Source organism: Palaemon carinicauda, chromosome 22, assembly GCF_036898095.1.
Source record: "Palaemon carinicauda isolate YSFRI2023 chromosome 22, ASM3689809v2, whole genome shotgun sequence".
NCBI lineage: Eukaryota > Metazoa > Arthropoda > Malacostraca > Decapoda > Palaemonidae > Palaemon > Palaemon carinicauda.
The window spans coordinates 92008887-92026422 of NC_090746.1; the positions used below are offsets into that span (position 1 = coordinate 92008887).

Below are 17536 nucleotides of genomic sequence, written 5' to 3' on the forward strand. Positions count from 1 at the left end.
GTTATAATTATCTATTATTTACTTCACTCCTGATAGTTCTTCCGTGTTTTGCTCCGCTCGGAAAATTAACTTTACATCACTGCTCCTGTGTTCTGACAAGCGGTACATAATTTGGTATGCATGCAAGCCCCATGGGCTATTTCAGGGATTTTTCTTTCACTTTCACAAAACCATCAATAGCTATATACTGAACGGAGAGCATTTGAACAAGCCCATTACCGAACGATTAAATTTCGCTAAATTTCGAAATAAATTGCACTGCCTTTTTGGAGACTTCATGAACGAAGGTTAAGAAATTAAATTCCCTAGTAGTATATGAATTTTAATTTTTATGTAACAATTAGAACTCACCAGTTTGAAAAAGTAAAATTTAACTTCTTGACTCAATATGTAACAATAATAACTCGCCAGCTTGAAAAAGGAAATCTGACTTCTTGACTCAATATACAATTAAAGCAAAATCCATTAAACTATTTTAAAGTAACAATTAGAGCTCACCAGTTCGAGAAAAAGAAATTGGCATATTGGCAATATAGATTCAAAGATATTGCACGAAACTGACCTTTCTTGTGTATCCATTCAAAGCCAGATCTTTCGCGTGGCTGCAAACTGAAATAATACATTAAACTATTAGTTTAAAATGATATTTCTGGTTGTTTCATTGCTAATAGTAAGATAATAATATCCAAAGAACTTACATATGTTAGTACTTACACCTAAAAACTTAAAGGGCGTGTGAGTTAACGACCCTAATGCCAGATTTCCTTCAATCTCGTTATAAAATTAAATTATAAGCTATAAATCGATAATTGATTTAAGTAGAGTTTTTTCTACAACGTTCCCTATTGCATCCTTTATCATTTGATATGAATAAAAATTTAAAAAGTTAATAAGAAACTAGAAAAAAAAAATTAAACAAGACTCTACACAACTACTTGATTCCTAAACTTTCTTATTTATAATACAACTACGTGTTTCCCAAACACACTCATATTAATGTACTTTATTTACTATTCAACATTAGTATTGAAATAAAAGATTGGAATTTCATACATTAAGAAAATTGCTTTTAACACCTAACGAGTATTGAAATAAAAGATTGGAATTTCATACATCAAGAAAATTGCTTTTAACACCTAACGAAGTCAAACCAAGCTTTTATCCACCTACTAATACCATGCTTATTAATACTTAAGTTCTATTGAACCGTAAAAAGGCAGTTAATTATTTTTCAATCAATGTCATTCCACTGATTGGTTTAAAATCTTAAGATTTTGTTTTTAACAATACTGAACTTAGTTTCCGTATAAGCTCCTCTGTCATTAAGTTCACCTCAAAACCTAAGAGAAATGAGCATTGATGTGGACATAAGTAAAATCTCCTGGAGCCATTGAATAAAAAATTCTTCATCTGAAAAGATTAACAGTAATTTATATAGAATTTGTACAACTTCAAAAACATTTCATGCAAGTATGTAACACCATTAAACTATTAAATGACAATTACCAGCCTCTAAATATAATACTTTTTATTCAATTTACTTTCACACCAAAATTTCATTACTAACATACTAAAATGCTTAATAAACAACTTCGAGCTTGAAGCTCGAAATTTGCACTACTATAGAAAACAATGAGGCAGATTTAAAATTGTTTCCAATAGTTCAATACATAATATCAAAAGAACAATGTAGAGTTTCTTCATTGATATTAAGCACCGTAATAAATAGTTGCTTAAGAGTTGAACTATTTAAAATCAAAATTTAAATTTCCATCATCATCCTCAACAATCTAAAAAACTTTATACAAGCCATTAGCTGGAATCTTTAATAATTAACGACGTTTATTAACTGATCTATTGAATAGTATTTGCATCTAAATTTTACCCAAATGGAAACAAAGTCAAACTAACCAAAATTGACCACGAATCTAACTATACAAGGAAAGGTCTTGAGAAATTTTTGTATTACCTAACAACCAAAATCAGCCCTGAAGGCGTGAAATAATTTTTTTTTCAATAAAATTCATTCAAAAATTGAAAATAACTTAAATCTTTCCAAGTCACGAATATATATAGATGGAAATGAAAAATGGAAATGAAAAATAGAAATTAAAAATCAATGAAAACTCACCGATTTATATATTTTTTTTTCTGGTGTAGCGGGATGCAAAGATTCTCCCGGCTTAAATACTAATTAATTGAAAATTGGAACATTAAAACCATGAATCAGATTGGCATGTTACAGCTGGTGGCGAAAGGATTTACGAAATTTAGTTTCGAAATCTTAGCCCTAAGTGACACTTGTTAAGGGCAATGGATGGTAGGGAAACCTTTAGACCCAGAACTTATATCTATTCAATTAGAACAATTTGAGTTTGAAGAGAATAGGCAGAGAATTATCAATGACCTCAAAGGGCAGAAAAGGCATTAAACGAGTGAAGAGCTGTGAATAGATTTTTAGTTGCAACCTTTAAATATGAGCTTTGCAATAATAGTAGTAGTTTGTTATGCACCAACAAATGATTCCCCTTAAGAGAGAAAAGAAGAATACCATAAATGCATATGCAATAAAAGATATTCCAGAGATGAAAATTATGTTTGGTTACCTCAATGCTAAAGCTGGCAGAGATAAAGGTATAATTGTGATGGGTATTGAAGGTCTAATGTTACAAATGGATATGGAGAATAAGGTTTTGTTCAATAAATATTATTCGGGGTTCTCTATTACAGGACAAGAGTATTCACAAATAGACATGTACTCCAAGTGACAATTATAAAAATCAAATAGCTCAAACAGCAATTAATAGATAGCCAGAGGACTGCGAAATGTCAGAAGCTATAGAGGTGCAGATATTGCTAGTGATCACCAGCTACTCATTGCCACACTTTAAAACTGAAAGCACCTAACTAATCTAGATAAAATATCTAGAACATTCAGTTATAAGGAGAAAGCCATGGATATCAAATGATACTTGGGATACTATGAAAATGTGAAAAAATTTACCTGCTAGTTTTCGAAGTAATGAAAATTAAAAGGTAGGCCGTGCCAAGTATTCAAGTATTGATCGTGAGGTTAAAGGAAAGCTCAGGAATGACTCGACATATTTAGACAGGAAAGCAGATGGGGCTGACAAAGCTATATATTCAGGGAGTGGCTATGGTGTAAAAATTGCTCATGAATGATATCTCTACGCTGACAAAGGACCCACATATACCGGTAATCTTAAAATAAATGGAATGGATAGGTTATAACAAAAGTAAGAAATAATGTTTATTGGAACACTGAGATCATGAATTTCAGCTATGAAGGGAACAATTTGATTGGTATATCCGCAGTTGAGGAAGATTATGAGCCCATGAATGAATTCAGTGTGGGGTTCATGTCGAGGCTATCATTAAATAAAACTCAAAAGAGTCAGCCCCTGGAAACGATGGAATAACTGCAACATGATATTGTCCAGAAATTAAATTACTTTGATTATTTTGCAGAATATGGCGTGAAGATGCCAACCCTGATGGTTAGTAAAAGTTGCAATAAAGGGAGATTTAACAGATTGCAATAATTATAGGCATCATGAAAATATGCTTATTCTAAAGAAACTAGCAAGATTATGTACAGCCGAGAGATGAACAAACATGATTTAAAGAAGCTAGAAGTTTCAATGAAAGCTTTCATTCAAAGACATTACTAACAACAAATAGAATATAGAAAAACTTTTGATGGCATTTGTGGACTGAAAAAAAGGCTTTAGTATTGTACACCGGCCAATTTTGTGCAGTCCCAAGTTATGGGATTGCTCTTAAATTGTTCATGAGTATAGCAAGTGCAAAGTTAATGTTAACGGAGTCTATTCAAATTAATTTCCAGTGAACAGTGGAACACTCCAAGAGTTAACAGGTATGTTTTGTCGTCTTCATGGATTTTGTAATTCATGGAACATTTGGGAAAGGTGGAGAAGGATTGGACTGGATTGATAATAGGAAATTGGCTGACCTAGAGTATGCTGATAACACTGTCCTTAGTAGCAGAACACCATAGGATTTGCAATGCTTTGTTACCAGAATACACGAAACATCACTTGAGGTTGGGATCGAGATAAAAAGATGGGATTGGAATAGGCAATGTTAGATTAAATAATGCAAGGAGACAGGATTAATGAGGTAGAATTCAAATATTCAGGAACTATGATACCTAATACAGGGTTTTTAGAATCGAAGTTTAGAGATTGAAGGAAACCAGGCATTGGATTGATTAAAATTTGAAAATCAAATCGCCTGAAATTTCCTATTATAAAAATCAGGCTGTACATCAATTTAGCTAGATCGGTGTTACTGTATGGACAGTCATGGTAAGATGAAACCATATCCAACAAATTTTGTAGATAAAAGAAAAAAGCCCTTAGAAGAATATCGAGAGTTGAAATGGCAGGACAGGACTAGAAATTAAACCAAGAGATTACTCTAGTGCCATATGTGGATAAGCTGATGGTGAGCGGTAGAGGAAGATAATTTGGGGATGCTTCTTGTACTCGAAGAAAAATTAATCTACCAGGCTCCACACGGAACTAGACGAGATGGCAGACTGAGGGCCACAGGGCTAAGAACTATGAAGCGTGAAGTAGAATATGATAAATGGAGCAGTAATGATTTAAAAGCCCGAGAGACGACTGGCGAAATCTAGCAAAGGCCCTTTGCGTCAATAGGCGTAGATGAGGAGAATGCGTAGGGGATGGTTAATATTAAATTGTAGGCCAATTATTTTCAGTCAAAAGTTTACTAAGACTACATAAAATTAGTTTTAAAAATACCCTTAGAAATATGAATAATACTGAGAATACACAGCATATGGAACCTGTCAAACGTGCAAAGAGAAATAAATCCATACGAATTTTGGAAAGTGTAAAAAGGAAAACAATCCTAATGAAGAGTCTATAAATTCAGTCGTAAAAGCTGAAACTTCTGGAGCATTACACAAAAAATTACACATTAGCGCAGTTAAGCATTAGCGTTATCCCAATTTCTCGACCAGCAGCGGAAAGAAACAACAAATCAATATTCACAATAGCGTAGCCATAGACATAAGCAACCAAGAGTACTCAAAGAGAGAAGACCAAAAGTAAAACTGAACGAGAAATTGAAAAAAAAAAATAGGAAAAGGCAGAAAGAAAAAGAAGAACATACAATTGGCAGAAGAGACAAACAAAATAAGAGCCCATAATAAAACTCATTGCTTGAAGAAAAAATGTACAGAAAATATTAGAAAACTAAGTATGCTAGAAAGACAGACCAGAAGAGAGAACTGTATGAATTGTAAGATATTGAAAAATTTCATTAGAAAATTAGATACCAGTAACAGGAATAGGGGAACTAAATCTAATATATTCTAATAAACACCTGCAGTAACTTGCAATGTGAACTAAAAGTATTTTTGCTACATAAGATTTTTATTAATGAATTTTACAGGTTTCTTATAGTATAATTTTTTTTTAGTCACTCCGTTCTTGACTTTTCTAAACCTATTGCCTCACTGTTGGCGTTTTAACGTTCAGCCTGTTAGTAACTCCTTTCCAGTTTCAAATATACCTGCAAGAAATCAAAATATATGATGTACATTTTAAATATTATGACTTCCATCTTTGCCATAATTAGGTCTATTAGTTACCTTCCAGTAATAATAAAACTATGTTAATCTATCAAATCAAAATATTTTATTTTACTTTGAATCAATGAAATTTTTTTTATAAAATCTATGGATTATTACAAACTGTATATTACTGATTCCTCTTACCTTTCAAAATGTCCTACCCATTGAAAAACCATTATTTCAACAATTACTTTTGCATGAACTAAAAATCAGAAATAAAAATCAGCTTTACATATAAAAAATCCTTCAAAAGTTACACCACCACATATCATTATCTTACATCAAGTAAGTACTTACACATTTAATATTTTATGGGAAGGACACTGGTTTTTTTATCTAGAGTGGAAAATTTTTGAAGGTCTCAAAATTAAGATTTTAAAATAGATTAACTTATTAAATGTAGATTTTACAACACCAGCAACAACAAAAACAAATGCTGTAGTTTCTAGTCCAATACAATAAAAGGTCTCGGACATGTATGTATTCATTTCAGGGATCTGAGGTTTGGTCAAGTTTTCATCACACTGCTGACCAGTACGGATTGGTAATCTAGGGGAATTATAGTCTGATCTTTTACATAAAACGAAGGTTTCACCTAGTAACCCGTTTTCGTTCAACCATTAATTTGAATATTTTGTTCTTTTCTACATCAGGTTTCAGGTGCATTTACATTTAACGACCAAAATGTCAGTCCAAAGTTTAAAGCGAGAATTACGCATTGTAACTAAAAAAAAAAAAAAAAAAAAAAAAAAAAAAAAAAACCACATGTTCAAATATAGAATCTTAAACAAGTCTTGAAAATATCCTTTTACTCGAGCTGGGTACCTAATGATTATTTAGTAATAATCTTACGTTTTAATCTGTATAATATTTCCCTTTTACTGTACTTTACTCCAATAATGAAGTTGCGGTCAAGTAGTTTAAAAATTATATAAAATTTTTCACCGGGAATGACTTCTCCAACTTAAATCAGGCCAAATTCCTATTCCCAAAGTAAACAACCAATTTTCATGTTTTGAAAGTTTAATTTAACCTAATATATGCGGCTAAACTAATGTAAAGTAGTTTTACACACTTACCAGTACTGAAGGTTTTGAATGTTAGGGTTAATTTCCAAGTATATATTCTTTTGATCAATTTATTCCACTTCAGCTGGATAAAATATTCCTTTTTAAAAAAGTTTCTGGTACGTATGCATAGAATTCATCGTTCAAGCTTCAGCACCTCAGTCAATATGGTCATTAATATCTGGAAAAGAAAATTCTTTAGTGCGCGCACAAATATTTCAGCCATTAAGAGACTTCATTTGATGACTTGCCAGTAAGAATATGCTAATCATTTTCATGTTTACCAAGGAATATTTTTAGATTAATAACAGCCTCAAAAATTCAAAATGTTACTTGTACCGAATATCTTTTTAAAGAACCTGTTTTTACTCACATACTGCAAGACAAACACCTGGTAAAATGACCAAACTTCTTATATGAAGCTGACTGAATAACTTTCTCTAAGGTAAAAAAAATAGACCTAATGCCCTAAGATTATATTTATAAACTTAAACACCAAGAACACTTAATACCCATTCTATATCAATCAACTTATCGAATTGAAAGTCAAAGAATTCACATCTTGACTGAAGACCAACAAATCTTTCTCGGTCTCACAAAATTAATTTAATTTACTTATTCCAGTAACTAGTATCTTCTAACAATATCACTAAAAGTGTTCAAAGTAAAATGGTCAAAATTCGCAAGGAAAGCAAGTACGTCTGGAAGATAAGACAAATTTAAATAACGGAACGTATTAAGACCGAAATGGACCCTAAAATTTAAAGATTATGAAAAATAAAGTTTAACAAATACATTTAATATATAGCTAAAACTGTTCAGTTATACTGAAGCAGATAATATTCTTAGTACAATAATATGACCCAAAATCTAAGAAATGTATGTTATCAAAACTTTATAACCTGTTATGGAAATGCTAAAATGTAAACCTAGAAACTTGAAACGGCAAGTATATACTTTAATTTCTAGCCAAATACATAAACCATATATTTTTCCTACTCTTTTCTTGTATTTTAGGCATTTCTGACCATGAATGGAGCAAATCGCCCTTTATGCGATATTTTTTTACCCTTACATAAAGAGAGTTATGGGAAACGCCAGTTGGGAAAGGGCCAAAACGAGATATTTGCAGCTATGATAATGGCCAGAAATGCAAAATAGAGAGAGCCCGCAGGAAAAATATATAGTTCATGCAAGTGGCTGGGAGTTATAATTATCTATTATTTACTTCACTCCTGATAGTTCTTCCGTGTTTTGCTCCGCTCGGAAAATTAACTTTACATCACTGCTCCTGTGTTTTGACAAGCGGTACATAATTTGGTGTACATGCAAGCCCCATGGGCTATTTCAGGGATTTTTCTTTTACTTTCACAAAACCATCAATAGCTATATACTGAACGGAGAGCATTTGAACAAGCCCATTACCGAACGATTAAATTACGCTAAATTTCGAAATAAATTGCACTGCCCTTTTGGAGACTTCATGTGATTTTATTCATGTTGGTACTGGAGGTGATAGTGGAAAAAAACGGCTGCTCTAGAGCAACATCTGGAATTTTTACAAAAGATTTTGAAGCTTTCAACAGGTTGGAAAAAAACAGGTAATGATTACATCATACAGAAAACAGCTGTAAAAAAATTCAATACAAACAACGCATGCACAGTAACTCGTAATTCTCCTAAAAGTAAACAAATTTGCATTGAGAAAGACTTCACATTTAAATAGGCCAATACGGAAATTATTTCCCCAGACCCCATTAAGCAGACAAATGCCAAACTAGCCAGCACTCGTCCATTCTTTATAGCAAATTCCAGTGACGCTAGTAATTAAAAGAATCATTAACCCTCAAAAGATTCAGAAGCAAGCCACCTTTTTCTCATAAAAAGTAAATAACCCTTCATTTTAAGATGTATTTTTAATGAATCTGATCTTATTTCAGTTAATGTTATCTTAAGCCATCCAGTTAGGAAACTGGTAATTTTGGGTGATAACCAAAACTTGTTCTTTGGGCAATAATAATTATCAGAAATACACGATAAACAATCAGTTAAAAAGTATATTCAAGTGGCATGAAATTTAAGTACCATAACCATCTTCACGCCCTTCTAATGATTATTTTGGTACCCACATGATTCAGCGCACTAGCAAAATTATATCACAGCTATGTTCTGGTAAGCGGTATATGTTGAACTGCAAAAGTGGGTCGTTAATTCGGGGAATTTTTTTTTGAAGCTCAGTATTTTCTTCACTGTGGGTCACTGCACTCACAAAATTTAACATACAAGGTCTCTCTCACCATTCGAAAGTGCGTTAACCAAGGTCTCTCACCCTTCGAAAGTGCGTAACCAAGGTCTCTCACCCTTCAAAAGTGCGTAACCAAGGTCTCTCACCCTTCAAAAGTGCGTAACCAAGGTCTCTCACCCTTCAAAAGTGCGTAACCAAGGTCTCTCACCCTTCAAAAGTGCGTAACTAGGTCCATAACACTTCAAAAGTGCGTAACTAGGTCCATAACACTTCAAAAGTGCGTAACTAGGTCCATAACACTTCAAAAGTGCGTAACCAGGTCCATAACACTTCAAAAGTGCGTAACCAGGTCCATAACACTTCAAAAGTGCGTAACCAGGTCCATAACACTTCAAAAGTGCGTAACCAGGTCCATAACACTTCAAAAGTGCGTAACTAGGTCCATAACACTTCAAAAGTGCGTAACTAGGTCCATAACACTTCAAAAGTGCGTAACTAGGTCCATAACACTTCAAAAGTGCGTAACCAGGTCCATAACACTTCAAAAGTGCGTAACCAGGTCCATAACACTTCAAAAGTGCGTAACCAGGTCCATAACACTTCAAAAGTGCGTAACCAGGTCCATAACACTTCAAAAGTGCGTAACCAGGTCCATAACACTTCAAAAGTGCGTAACCAGGTCCATAACACTTCAAAAGTGCGTAACCAGGTCCATAACACTTCAAAAGTGCGTAACCAGGTCCATAACACTTCAAAAGTGCGTAACCAGGTCTCTAACACTTCAAAAGTGCGTAACCAGGTCTCTAACACTTCAAAAGTGCGTAACCAGGTCTCTAACACTTCAAAAGTGCGTAACCAGGTCTCTAACTTCAAAAGTGCGTAACCAGGTCTCTAACTTCAAAAGTGCGTAACCAGGTCTCTAACTTCAAAATTGTGCAACCAGGTCTCTAACTTCAAAATTGTGCAACCAGGTCTCTAACTTCAAAATTGTGCAACCAGGTCTCTAACTTCAAATTGTGCAACCAGGTCTCTAACTTCAAAATTGTGCAACCAGGTCTCCACCTCCAAAAGTCTCCAACCAAGGTCTCCACCTCCAAAAGTCTCCAACCAAGGTCTCCACCTCCAAAGTCTCCAACCAAGGTCTCCACCTCCAAAGTCTCCAACCAAGGTCTCCACCTCCAAAGTCTCCAACCAAGGTCTCCACCTCCAAAAGTCTCTAACCAAGGTCTCCACCTCCAAAAGTCTCTAACCAAGGTCTCCACCTCCAAAAGTCTCTAACCAAGGTCTCCACCTCCAAAAGTCTCTAACCAAGGTCTCCACCTTCAACTAAAGTGTAGACTCCTTCACAAGTGTATAACTAAAGTATTCCTTCACAAGTGTATTTTCAAAGTATTCCTTCACAAATTTATAACCAAAGTATTCCTTCACAAATATATAACCAAAGAATATTCCTTCACAAGTGTATAACCAAAGAATATTCCTTCACAAGTGTATAACCAAAGAATATTCCTTCACCAGTGTATAACCAAAGAATATTCCTTCACCAGTGTATAACCAAAGAATATTCCTTCACCAGTGTATAACCAAAGAATATTCCTTCACCAGTGTATAACCAAAGAATATTCCTTCACAGGTGTATAACCAAAGAATATTCCTTCACAGGTGTATAACCAAAGAATATTCCTTCACAGGTGTATAACCAAAGAATATTCCTTCACAAGGGTATAACCAAAGAATATTCCTTCACGAGGGTATAACCAAAGAATATTCCTTCACGAGGGTACAACCAAAGAATATTCCTTCACGAGGGTATAACCAAAGAATATTCCTAAACAAGGGTATAACCAAAGAATATTCCTAAACAAGGGTATAACCAAAGAATATTCCTAAACAAGGGTATAACCAAAGAATATTCCTAAACAAGGGTATAACCAAAGAATATTCCTAAACAAGGGTATAACCAACTAATATTCCTTCACTAGGTATAACCAACTAATATTCCTTCACTAGGTATAACCAAATAATATTCCTTCACTAGGTATAACCAAATAATATTCCTTCACTAGGTATAACCAAAGAATATTCCTTCACTAGGTATAACCAAAGAATATTCCTTCACTAGGTATAACCAAAGAATATTCCTTCACTAGGTATAACCAAAGAATATTCCTTCACAAGTGTATAACCAAAGAATATTCCTTCACAAGGGTATAACCAAAGAATATTCCTAAACAAGGGTATAACCAAAGAATATTCCTTCACTAGGTATAACCAAAGAATATTCCTTCACTAGATATAACCAAAGAATATTCCTTCACTAGGTATAACCAAAGAATATTCCTTCACTAGGTATAACCAAAGAATGTTCCTTCACTAGGTATAACCAAAGAATATTCCTTCACTAGGTTTAACCAAAGAATATTCCTTCACTAGGTATAACCAAATAATATTCCTTCACTAGGTATAACCAAATAATATTCCTTCACTAGGTATAACCAAATAATATTCCTTCACAAGTGTATAACCAAAGAATATTCCTTCACAATATTATGACCAAAGAATGTTCCTTCAAAAAGTTTATAACCAAAACAATCCTTCACAAGTTTACAACCAAGTCTATAACCAAGTCTACTCTCACAAGTATAACAAAAGTATTCCATCAAGTGTGTATTCAAAGAAATTTCAAACTTGTAACCAAAGTATTTTTTCACAAGTGTAACCAAAGAGTATTCCTACACAAATGTGTGACCAAAGTAATCATTTAAAAGTGTTCAACCTAAGTCTCCTTTCACAAGTTTAACCAACAAATTTTCCTTCACAATTGTATAATCAGTCTCTCTAACCCTTCACAAGTATATAACCAATATATCTAAACCCTCACAATTGTGTAACCTATGTATCTGAACCATCACAATTGTCTAACTAATGTACATAATCCTTCAAAATTGTGTAACCAATGCATCTAAACCCTCACAAGTGTGTAACCAATGCATCTAAACCCTCACAAGTGTGTAACCAATGCATCTAAACCCTCACAAGTGTGTAACCAATGCATCTAAACCCTCACAAGTGTGTAACCAATGTATTTAAACCCTCAAGTGTGTAACCAATGTATTTAAACCCTCAAGTGTGTAACCAATGTATCTAAATCTTCACGAGTGTATAACCAGTCTCCAACCTTCAAGAATGTGCAACCAAAGTCTCTAAACCTTCAAAGAATGTATAACCAGCCTCTAAACCTAAAATTATGTGTAATCAAAGCCTCAACCTTCAAGAATGTGTAACCAAAGACTAAACCTTCATGAGTGTAACCAAAGACTAAACCTTCATGAGTGTTACCAAAGACTAAACCTTCATGAGTGTTACCAAAGACTAAACCTCCATGATTGTGTAATCACAGACTAAACCATCTAGAGTGTGTAACCAAAGACTAAGCCTTCAAAAGTAACTACAAAAGTGCGTAACCAGTGCCTTGAGCCTTCAGAAGTGTGTAACTAAAGTCCTAAGCCATCAAAGTGCATAGCAGTAGTCAAACCTTCACAAGTGCATAACAGTCTATAAACCTTCACAAATTCCTAGCTTTACTTTATATACATCTACAACAGTGTAACCAAAACCACTAAACCTTACAAAGTGTGTAACCAAAGTCACTATATTCACAACTATGTAACAAAGTCACTATACCTTCACATGTGTGTAACAAATGTCTATACCTAAACACGTGTGTAACTAAATGCACTATATCTACACGCGTGTGTAACAAGTCACTAGACCTTCACACGTGTGTAACTGAAGTCACTACACCTTCACACGTGTGTAACTAAAGTCACTAGACCTTCACACGTGTGTAACTAAAGTCACTAGACCTTCACACGTGTGTAACTAAAGTCACTAGACCTTCACACGTGTGTAACTAAAGTCACTAGACCTTCACACGTGTGTAACTAAAGTCACTAGACCTTCACACGTGTGTAACTAATGTCACTAGACCTTCACACGTGTGTAACTAAAGTCACTAGACCTTCACACGTGTGTAACTAAAGTCACTATACCTTCACACGTGTGTAACAAAAGTCACTATACCTTCACACGTGTGTAACAAAAGTCACTATACCTTCACACGTATGTAACAAAAGTCACTATACCTTCACACTTGTGTAACAAAAGTCACTATACCTTCACACTTGTGTAACAAAGGTCACTATACCTTCACACTTGTGTAACAAAAGTCACTATACCTTCACACGTGTGTAACAAAAGTCACTATACCTTCACACGTGTGTAACAAAAGTCACTATACCTTCACACGTGTGTAACAAAAGTCACTATACCTTCACACGTGTGTAACAAAAGTCACTATACCTTCACACGTGTGTAACAAAAGTCACTATACCTTCACACGTGTGTAACAAAAGTCACTATACCTTCACACGTGTGTAACAAAAGTCACTATACCTTCACACGTGTGTAACAAAAGTCACTATACCTTCACACGCGTGTAACAAAAGTCACTATACCTTCACACGTGTGTAACAAAAGTCACTATACCTTCACACGTGTGTAACAAAAGTCACTATACCTTCACACGCGTGTAACAAAAGTCACTATAACTTCACACGCGTGTAACAAAAGTCACTATAACTTCACACGCGTGTAACAAAAGTCACTATAACTTCATGTGTGTAACTAAAGTCACTATAACTTCATGTGTGTAACTAAAGTCACTATAACTTCATGTGTGTAACTAAAGTCACTATAACTTTTCATGTGTGTAACTAAAGTCACTATAACTTCATGTGTGTAACTAAAGTCACTATAACTTCATGTGTGTAACTAAAGTCACTAACTTTTCATGTGTGTAAAGTCGCTATAACTTCACACATGTAACTAAAGTCACTATAACTTCACACGTGTGTAACTAAAGTCACTATAACTTCACACGTGTGTAACTAAAGTCACTATAACTTCACACGTGTGTAACTAAAGGTCACTATAACTTCACACGTGTGTAACTAAAGGTCACTATAACTTCACACGTGTATAACTAAAGTCGCTAACTTCCACTCTTGTGTAACTGAGTCACTATGCTTCGCACATGAGTAACTAAGTCACTATACCTTCACACTTGTATAACAAAAGTCACTATACCTTCACACATGTATGACCAAAGTCACTGTGTAGCCAACGTTACTAAACCTCCACAAGTGTGTAACAAGTCAGTAAACCTTCACAGGTGTGTAACAAGTCACTAGACCTTCAGAAGTGTGTAACAAGTCACTAGACCTTCACAATTGTGTAACGAGTCACTAGACCTTCACAAGTGTGTTAAGGTTACTAAACCTTCGCAGGTGTGTAACCAGTCACTAGACCTTCGCAAGTGTGTAACCAGTAACTAATCCTTCGCAAGTGTAACCAGTAACTAATCTTTCGCAAGTGTGTAACCAGTAACTAATCCTTCGCAAGTGTGTAACCAGTCGCTAATCCTTCCCAAGTGTGTAACCAGTCTAAACTATCAAAAGTCTAGCCAAAGTCACTACACATTCAGAAGTGTAACCAAAGTCACTTAACCTTCAAGTGTATAACCAAATTCTCTAAATCTTCACAATTGTTTAATCAAGGTTATTAAACCTTAACAAATATAACAAGAGGCACTAAACCTTCGCAAGGATATAGAGTCGCTAATCTTTCGCAATTGTAATCCGTTTCTCTAAACCCTCTTAAGTGTGTAACAAGGGTCACTAAACCTTTTGCAATTGTGTAGCCAGAATCACTAAACCTTCACAAGTGTGTAACCTAAGTCACTAAACCTTTACAAGTGTTTAACCTAAGTCACTAAACCTTTGCAATTGTGTTACCAGTCACTAAACCTTTGCAATTGTGTTACCAGTCACTAAACCTTTGCAATTGTGTTACCAGTCACTAAACCGTTGCAATTGGGTTACCAGTCACTAAACCGTTGCAATTGGGTTACCAGTCACTAAACCTTCAAGAGTATAACCAGTTATTAAACCCTCACAAATGTGTAACCAAGTCACAATCTTCATAAGTGTGTAACCAGTCACTTGACCTTCACAGATGTGTAATCTGAGCCACTAAACCATCACACGTGTGAAACCGAAGTCACTAATATTTCACATTTGTTTAACCAGTCACTAAACTAAAATTTGTGTAACCAAAGTCACTAAAATCACATTTGTGTAACCAGAGTCGCTAAACTCACATTGTGTAACCAGAGTCGCTAAACTCACATTTGTGTAACCAGAGTCGCTAAACTCACATTTGTGTAACCAGAGTCGCTAAACTCACATTTGTGTAACCAGAGTCGCTAAACTCACATTTGTGTAACCAGAGTCGCTAAACTCACATTTGTGTAACCAGAGTCGCTAAACTCACATTTGTGTAACCAGAGTCGCTGAACTCACATTTGTGTAACCAGAGTCGCTGAACTCACATTTGTGTAACCAGAGTCGCTGAACTCACATTTGTGTAACCAGAGTCGCTGAACTCACATTTGTGTAACCAGAGTCGCTGAACTCACATTTGTGTAACCAGAGTCGCTGAACTCACATTTGTGTAACCAGAGTCGCTGAACTCACATTTGTGTAACCAGAGTCGCTGAACTCACATTTGTGTAACCAGAGTCGCTGAACTCACATTTGTGTAACCAGAGTCGCTGAACTCACATTTGTGTAACCAGAGTCGCTGAACTCACATTTGTGTAACCAGAGTCGCTGAACTCACATTTGTGTAACCAGAGTCGCTGAACTCACATTTGTGTAACCAGAGTCGCTGAACTCACATTTGTGTAACCAGAGTCGCTGAACTCACATTTGTGTAACCAGAGTCGCTGAACTCACATTTGTGTAACCAGAGTCGCTGAACTCACATTTGTGTAACCAGAGTCGCTGAACTCACATTTGTGTAACCAGAGTCGCTGAACTCACATTTGTGTAACCAGAGTCGCTGAACTCACATTTGTGTAACCAGAGTCGCTGAACTCACATTTGTGTAACCAGAGTCGCTGAACTCACATTTGTGTAACCAGAGTCGCTGAACTCACATTTGTGTAACCAGAGTCGCTGAACTCACATTTGTGTAACCAGAGTCGCTGAACTCACATTTGTGTAACCAGAGTCGCTGAACTCACATTTGTGTAACCAGAGTCGCTGAACTCACATTTGTGTAACCAGAGTCGCTGAACTCACATTTGTGTAACCAGAGTCGCTGAACTCACATTTGTGTAACCAGAGTCGCTGAACTCACATTTGTGTAACCAGAGTCGCTGAACTCACATTTGTGTAACCAGAGTCGCTGAACTCACATTTGTGTAACCAGAGTCGCTGAACTCACATTTGTGTAACCAGAGTCGCTGAACTCACATTTGTGTAACCAGAGTCGCTGAACTCACATTTGTGTAACCAGAGTCGCTGAACTCACATTTGTGTAACCAGAGTCGCTGAACTCACATTTGTGTAACCAGAGTCGCTGAACTCACATTTGTGTAACCAGAGTCGCTGAACTCACATTTGTGTAACCAGAGTCGCTGAACTCACATTTGTGTAACCAGAGTCGCTGAACTCACATTTGTGTAACCAGAGTCGCTGAACTCACATTTGTGTAACCAGAGTCGCTGAACTCACATTTGTGTAACCAGAGTCGCTGAACTCACATTTGTGTAACCAGAGTCGCTGAACTCACATTTGTGTAACCAGAGTCGCTGAACTCACATTTGTGTAACCAGAGTCGCTGAACTCACATTTGTGTAACCAGAGTCGCTGAACTCACATTTGTGTAACCAGAGTCGCTGAACTCACATTTGTGTAACCAGAGTCGCTGAACTCACATTTGTGTAACCAGAGTCGCTGAACTCACATTTGTGTAACCAGAGTCGCTGAACTCACATTTGTGTAACCAGAGTCGCTGAACTCACATTTGTGTAACCAGAGTCGCTGAACTCACATTTGTGTAACCAGAGTCGCTGAACTCACATTTGTGTAACCAGAGTCGCTGAACTCACATTTGGGTAACCAGAGTCGCTGAACTCACATTTGGGTAACCAGAGTCGCTGAACTCACATTTGGGTAACCAGAGTCGCTGAACTCACATTTGGGTAACCAGAGTCGCTAAACTCACATCTGTGTAACCAGAGTCGCTAAACTCACATCTGTGTAACCAGAGTCGCTAAACTCACATCTGTGTAACCAGAGTCGCTAAACTCACATCTGTGTAACCAGAGTCGCTAAACTCACATTTGTGTAAACAAAGTCAATAAACTCACATTTGTGTAACCAAAGTCAATAAACTCACATTTGTGTAACCAAAGTCAATAAACGCACATTTGTGTAACCAAAGTCACTAAACGCACATTTGTGTAACCAAAGTCACTAAACGCACATTTGTGTAACCAAAGTCACTAAACGCACATTTCTGTAACCAAAGTCAATAAACTCACATTTCTGTAACCAAAGTCAATAAATTTTCACATCCATATAACCAAATTCACTAAACATTCCCAATTTGTAACCAAAGTTACTAAACATTCACTTTTTTGTAGCCAGACTCGCTAAACCACCACATCTG

General features: G+C 35.6%; 1 long non-coding RNA gene across 1 annotated transcript in view; it reads right to left on the minus strand.

Annotated features, from left to right (window-relative positions):
* Positions 1-5425: 5425 nt before the first annotated feature.
* LOC137616618 (uncharacterized) overlaps positions 5426-17536 on the minus strand; it is a 13414-nt gene continuing 1303 nt past the window's right edge. The window contains exons 2-3 of the long non-coding RNA XR_011039460.1: positions 6724-6892; positions 5426-5583 (exon numbers count right to left, since the gene is read on the minus strand). This is a non-coding gene — a long non-coding RNA (uncharacterized lncRNA). The remainder of the gene's footprint in view (positions 5584-6723; positions 6893-17536) is intronic.